Source organism: Apteryx mantelli, chromosome 4, assembly GCF_036417845.1.
Source record: "Apteryx mantelli isolate bAptMan1 chromosome 4, bAptMan1.hap1, whole genome shotgun sequence".
NCBI classification, from domain to species: domain Eukaryota; kingdom Metazoa; phylum Chordata; class Aves; order Apterygiformes; family Apterygidae; genus Apteryx; species Apteryx mantelli.
In genome coordinates this window covers 20,704,886-20,711,871 of record NC_089981.1, presented here as the reverse complement: position 1 = coordinate 20,711,871, position 6,986 = coordinate 20,704,886, and the positions used below count along the sequence as shown (strand labels likewise).

The 6,986-nt window shown below is 47.9% G+C and overlaps 1 long non-coding RNA gene across 1 annotated transcript; it reads left to right on the top strand.

Annotated features, from left to right (window-relative positions):
- The first annotated feature begins 2,696 nt into the window (after positions 1–2,696).
- LOC106482199 (uncharacterized) lies at positions 2,697–6,173 on the top strand. The gene is made up of 3 exons (XR_010883999.1): positions 2,697–2,711; positions 5,329–5,481; positions 6,098–6,173. It is a non-coding gene; the product is annotated as an uncharacterized lncRNA (long non-coding RNA).
- Positions 6,174–6,986: the final 813 nt, after the last annotated feature.

The following is a 6,986-nucleotide window of genomic DNA, read 5'->3' as shown; positions in this document are numbered from 1 at the left end:
GACGTTGTTATGTCCACGTGTAAACATTTCAAATAATCCACCTTCCTGTCACTCAGAGACTCATGTTTACTCACAAACTGATAGCGTAATTTTCTTTTACAGTTTCAGATGCTAGGCAAAATTAGAAGGGCTTGTGCTGCAGGGTTTTTTGCCCATGGGGCGATAAATATGGTGTGTACGGGTTCTTACTGTGAACTAGTGGAAGGAAGCAGAACCGTTTAGATGTTTGTCACCCACACAGGTCCGCAAGGACAATGGCATTAGCTATTTGTGAATATTTGTTTGGTTTCTAACACACCTATTAACTGCCTTACAGTAATTCCCAGGGACCATAGAAGATTGATGGGCTGTTTAGAGTCCAAGCCTAAGACAAAGAAAGTCTGAGTTCAATTCCTTGCTGCATTGCAGATTTTGGGGACGAGGCATATCAGCCTAGATCCTCGATGGCGTTCATAACTCCAGCTAAGCAGAGCCCATGGGAAGGCCATGCAAAAACAATTTGTGCAGATGTGGGTGGGGAGGAGAGACTTTTATTTCACATGATTTTGCAATTTGAGACAGTATGAAAAATGCACAAAATAAGACAACTTGCCTCCAGCTGAATGAATCGAAAGATTCTACTTTCTTCATAGTTTTTGTACAAATAAAACAAAATCCCAAAGCATTGCAACACCCCGTAGGACTGTTATTGTTGGGTCTGTTACGCAGCGATGCTGCATTAGTTCCCTCCAAATGGCAGCAGTTCACCCATAGGTGATCAAAGCACATCCATACTTCATTAGGGCATTTTCCTTATTAATTATCGTGCTCACCCAGAAATGCCTTGCACAGTGATGAGTACAGCGGGGTGAGGACATACTCTGCTCTTCTGCCTGGTTCTTTGTGATTTTCTTGCTCTACATTTCAGAACACCTCCTGGCAACCCCAGGAAATCTGGATCAAACCAAAACTGCCCATCAAGCTTCTCTTGGCATCTATTACTAATGCCAGTCCTATTTCCAAACTGAGCCAAAGAAAGTATGTAGTACTGAACACCATAATTGCAGCAGTCTAAGATTCGCAGTGCTGCTATTTACAGGCTGTTCCACAACTACTGATTCTGGAAAGAAAAGGATATTCCAAGTATGCAAAGTCCCGAAAGAGAGCTCCTTTTCATTATAATATTCATGCCAAAGTAAGAACTATCTGTGCTTTAGTTGCTCTTACTGCGCCAGTAGCTTTCCATAAACAGGCTGCAAAAGGAACTAAATTCCACAGACTCGGTTTCAAATGCATAATGCATAAACAAGAGATTTTTAAGGACCTGTAGCTAGATTTGCACTGTTTGCAGGTCTCATCTTCAGTAAAAGCTGAGCGCACACATACAATTACGATCTACCTTTGTACCTTTGCTGTTGAATTTCCTTATCTTCCTATATCTGCAGCCGTAATAAAAGGCAATTTAGTTGCAATGTGTTTCCTCTAACTTTGTAGCACCACCATCTCAAGCAAAGCGGAGCGCTGAGTGGGTAAGAAGAGGGAAAAAACTCGCAGTAAGTGGAACAGGACGGAAGAAAGCTCATGACAGGCAACAAGTGCGGCCAGTGACGGCAAGGTATCGCACAGCAGAGCCGCGAGCTTTTCGTTTTCGAGGCAAGCGCCGCTGAAAGTCCCAGCAGGGAGAGGCCTGCGGTGACTGGAAGCGGACAGATGGAAACTCTGGCTAAGCTAAGCCCAGGCAGTGTTTGCGCTGGAAGAAAAGCAGTTTCATATCTCGAATCTTCGTATTTATTCTCCTCCTTGCATGAGGAAGCCCCTTCCAGAAAGAACAGTTTGTCCTGCTGTTCTTTCTTCCTCACTTAATCGGAAAAACGCATTACCTTTATGTTTTTATAATTCAGTATTTCCTGAACACATTGGTCTATCTACATAATACAAGCCAAGCAAGGCTGGAAAAATGGCTTATGCTTGGAGCGGAAAGCAGTGAAGTTTGTGGTACCCATCACCCAGTTACAGACACGTAAAAGATTGGCTTTTGGGGTAAATATCCCCATAATATTGTTATGATTTCTGGAGAAATTGAAGTATTCAGGCATGTTTAACTGTCTCCTTGTGTTTAGCAAAAACGATTACAGCCAGAAAGCAAAACGTTTTCCTGACCTATTTACCAACATTGACTCTGGCCCCTATCAAGATGGGCAGCAGAAGGTAAACCAAGCTGGGCACCAGTACTTCTGCGCTGTTTGGCTGACTTCTGTAAGTGACGTTAGCGTCCAGTGGACTTTGGCCGTGTTTGTGACTGAATAGTTAGTTCGGCGTAATCCTGCCCGGTTCTGTGGCCGTGCACCGAGCACAAATTCTACCCGTACGTATCTAAAACACACGTCCAAAGCGCAGGAAGAACGGAGAGCAGATAAGGAAAGGTGAATGGGAGCGCGGATCGACCAGGTGTTTTGCAACGCCGTTTTGCACTCCCTAGGGAAAAACGATAGACATGACTTTGTAGGCGGCTGACTGATCTATAGGCAGGTCGGCTTCCTAGCTAAGCCGGATCTGACAGGTTGCTTCTTAAAATGCTGTGAGCCGGGGATTTGCTTTTGCAAAACCCCATGCTCTGCACCCTGGAGCCTTTGCGCACGCATTAGTCTTGCTTGCATTTGTGCCAGGGAAGCTAATGGGTTTAAGAACGGCGCAGATGACCTGCTGGAGGACCAGAATATCACCACGCATAAGTATGTTCTTGCAGCTTAATGAGGGAACGGAAATGTCAAGGGAAGAATTGGCTAAGATTAGCAAGCCATCAGTATGTGGAATTATTAAAAGCACGTGGTGCCAAGAAGTCTCAGCGCTCTCTCACGTGACAGTACATGGAATCGGAGAAGGGACTCGGGTGGCACCTCCCCTCCAAAAACAATACCTCTCAGAATGGTTTAAAATGATGGATAGCGGAGAAAAGCAATATTCCCAGACATCACACAATGCGGGATGTTTCCACCGTCTACCAGTGAGGTCCATGCAAACAGCAGAGCAGTGTTTCTCAGGATATCTTTTTTTCTCAGGATACCTGCATGCAAACATCAGCTCTGCGTGTTATATTGAACAAGTGTTTGGGGAAACTTGTTCAGAACCTCAGGGGAAAATATCTCCTTCAGTAAGAAACAGGACTTACTGCCCTCGTGTGGCTATTGCTAAAAAAGGCCTTGGAAGTCTTAACGCTTCAGGATTTAATCCAACATAACCACACAGACCGCACGTTTCTGCTCATAGTGAAACTTTCTGATCTTGCCTTTGAAGCAGCTGTGACTTGTCAAGAGCCGGGCATTTGCCTAGATTACTCAGTGATCTCATAGAGTCGGGCAATTTCTGTGCTCCTCTGAATTCGGGGAGGTACTTCAGCTCTTCTGTCTGGAGACGGGAAAGCAAATTATGGATTCTTTTTTAATCTTATGAGCTCTGCAAGTGATCTCCTGTTATTTGTCACTTGCTCGTGAGCGTGGGGCTGCCTGCATGGAGCTCGACGTTTTAAAAACCCAGCCTGAAATTTGTTTAAATAGTTTCTGCTTTCGCAAAGTTAGCTTAGCGCAGAGCTAAGGGGGGAGCTCTGCTCCCACCCTTGTTCAGTGGTCACTTCTGCTAGGTCCCTTTGAAAACTTAAGGCTTTTTAGCTAACGTCTGTCACCTCGCTTCATTGTCAGCCTTTACAGTAGGGCTCCTGGTGCACCCGTCGCTATTTTTGAGCAGCTCTGCTAATAACACAGCGCGGACCAGCTTGCACAACCTCTGGGTCTTGACGGGGCACTTCATAATCCTTCTCCAGTACCTGGTGCAGTTGCACTGATAACGCTATTAGCCCTGGGACCTCACCCCTGACTTTCCGGCATGGTAATTGCAGCCTCTGAGGGAATATGCCACCCCGTGATGTAAGGAGATAGCAGTGTTGCACGGGTGGCTGTTACCAGGGAGGCTGCCCTTGCCTGGGATTGCACATGTGGGATGTTGCCGGTTGTCCACGCACCGTACCTGAACCAGGTGTGTTGAGAAGCACGTACAGCATGCGCAGGTATCGGACAACTATACACGTGGCACACGTAAGGCAGGTATATGCAAATGGTAAACATCAAGTATATGGCAGCATAACCTGACTTATTGGGAAAATTTAGGCAGAGTTTCCCATTCCTTCCCCTCCTTCCCAGCCAGTGTTTTGCTTGCCGCGGTCAAGAGACCTTCGAGACTGCCTTTAAAGCGAGATGGTGGGGACAAATAGGTGGAGGGAGTCTTTCTCATCCAGGCTGTGCTTTCGAAAGAAAAACACCGTCACAAAAGCGCTGGGCACCCTTGGCCGAAATGGACTCTTGAACTGCATGAGGCACGTGCTTTGAGCTTTAGCAACATGTTTATCTCTCCCTGTGTAACTAGCAGTGCTAGTACCCTGTCACCGGTCTGGTGTTTACACGCCATCCTGTTGACAGGCAGGGCGGACGAGCGTGCCATCATCGCATCTTTTTTCGGCGGGATCCCGCAAAATACCAACCGCTGGGAAGATGGAGGTGGTTTGACACCCGTTCAGGCTGTTCACGCGAGTCAAAAGAAGAAGAAAACCGAGCAGCAGGCTCAGGGAAGCAGAAAGCGTCCCTGCTGGTGCCCCAGCTCGGGGGCTTCCCAGGATAAAGCAGGGTTTCCCCGTGGCCTCAGATCCCCCGGTTGCGCTGGTGAGCCGTGGCGACGCAATCTCGTCCAGGTAGCCAGAGCATGGGCCGGCAGCATTGCCATCCGCCTCCAGGACTAGGAGGGGAGCCTGCAACGCTCTTACACCTGGCTAATCCTTAGAGACTCAAGATTAAGTGCGGTGGATCCTCCCCGCAAGCGCAATGGTCCGGTGTTGCGGTGTAGGACTGGGAGTTGGGGATCTGCTTTCCCTACTCTGCTGTCCCTGATCTTTGGTCTCAAGGGTTTTATAGTTGATGTTTGTTTACGGCCAAAGACTGGTTGCCTACCTACACCGATGTCCACTGTACTGTGGACTAGTGGCTAGTGGACCAGCTAGCCCCATTTCTTCCAATGCAAGTGAAGTGTTAGGTTCTGCGAGTTAGAGCTACCAAGCTGGACCTCTGGCTATGATCTTTGCTATATCTATATAGCTAACGGAGCAGTGAAATATTTAATGGGAAAAGGAAGTGATGTGAAACATTAACTTTGCAACAAAACATTTCACCTTATTGAAGCAAGAAAGTTGTGATGGCGCATTTTAGCTTCATTAAAACGCGTTAAAATGACAGGGCTTCCCGAGGATTGCCTCTGCCTTGATGGAGTCTCCTTTGAAATCCAACCTGACTCTCGCTTTTTTCTCAGCTACAGCCTGAAGCTGGCACCACCTGGGAGCCTGGGGTGAACCTTCTGCACGAGGCGCTATCAGCTCTCCTGCCCTCTGCTCTGCTGTCTGCTGCTGCCAGACTCTCTCTTCCCCTGGTGCACCGGCCGGTCCAACAACCGTTGCGGGAGGAGGTAGGTTTTGATACAGCCGCCCCGCTCTGTTGTCACCCAGCCACTTCTGTCACCGTGCTACCTGCTGCCTGTCATTCGTTATATGCTGTTTTCGGAAGCTACAGTGTTTTGTTAAAATTTCTAGTCACACCTACTGCACCTGCATCCTGGTTACACTTGAATAAACATAGCACTGCCTGACTTTTGGGGCAGCGCCGTATCATTTATAACGATGGACCCTTATCAAGAGAAAGGGCAAAGTCCGCGGCAGATCCTTCCTCTTCCCACACTAAAGAGGGTTCGGTTCTGTGAGATGCCGAGTCCCTGGCTCCGGCCCAGCAGAGCACTTAGGCCACTTCAATGTGCCTTCAGTGACAGTGCTCGCGTGCTTAAAGATGAACCTGCAATCTGGTGGTGGCACCAAGTCCTTAGCACACTGTGAAATCCATAACACCCAGAGCAGCATTAATGCAAAGTGCTGTATTGGAACTTCCTACTATTTAAGATTTTCAGACCTTCCATCCAAGTGGTAGTTCCCAAATTTACCAACGTGAAAACAGACAACTTATTGTTCTAACAACTACGCTCAGCGGTGACTTTTTTTTTCTTTTAATCTACTTCTATTTTTGCAATCTAGCTGGTTCCACAACCACAAAGAAAAAGCATCCAGGCTGGACTTCCACGACCACCGACCCTGCTAGCAGGAGTGACAGGTAGGAAATAATCCAAGGCTGTGATTTTTGGTGCATCGCTAATATTTGAAATACGCTTCTCCGCTAGATGTCACCACCAGTTAATTTTCAGAAAACCACCTTCACAAAAATATGTCGAGTGAAGGTGCGGGGATAGGAGATAACACAGTGGGAGTTACAGAACAGGCAGGTGGGAGCCACACAGACCTGGTACAACAGGGCAAAGCATAAATCTGGCAAACTTCAGAGAAGGGGGAAACGGGACCGGCCTGTGAATCAGACCTCTAGAGCCTGCTCCTGTGGCAGTCTCAAGGTACTGTAACATATTTTTTGCACGCCTAGTTTGTCCTCACCAGCGTCACAAGCGTTCGGTGGTTTCTATTCAATGGCTTTGCTCTAGGAAACGCTGAGACCTCTGGCCTCCTGAATACAACCAATTTCTTACTAACTCGGCTTCTGGAAATGGTAGTCAAAGGTGACTCTTCATTGCAGTGGGGATTTTAATGTGCCCTCTGAAGAAGGGACTGCGTGGGACCTGCCATGCCAAAAACCCATCGCTCCTGGGCTGCCCAGACCCGGAGGCAGGTCTTGGGACATTCCTCACTTGCCTTTTTTGCGCTTACCTTATATTTTGGTGTGAAGCAGCAGGCGATCAAGTCGGAGGATATTCAGGGCACGAGTCACCGCTCTCCAGCGCAGACCTTGAGGGCAAGTGGCAGTGCTGGCACTGAGGGGCTGGGTGGGTGCTGGGAATACAGAGGGAGTGCAAGGAGGTGAAAAAACCTTCGCTGGGAGACTCTGCTTCATCCACCCCGTCTCCGTCCCACCGACCTG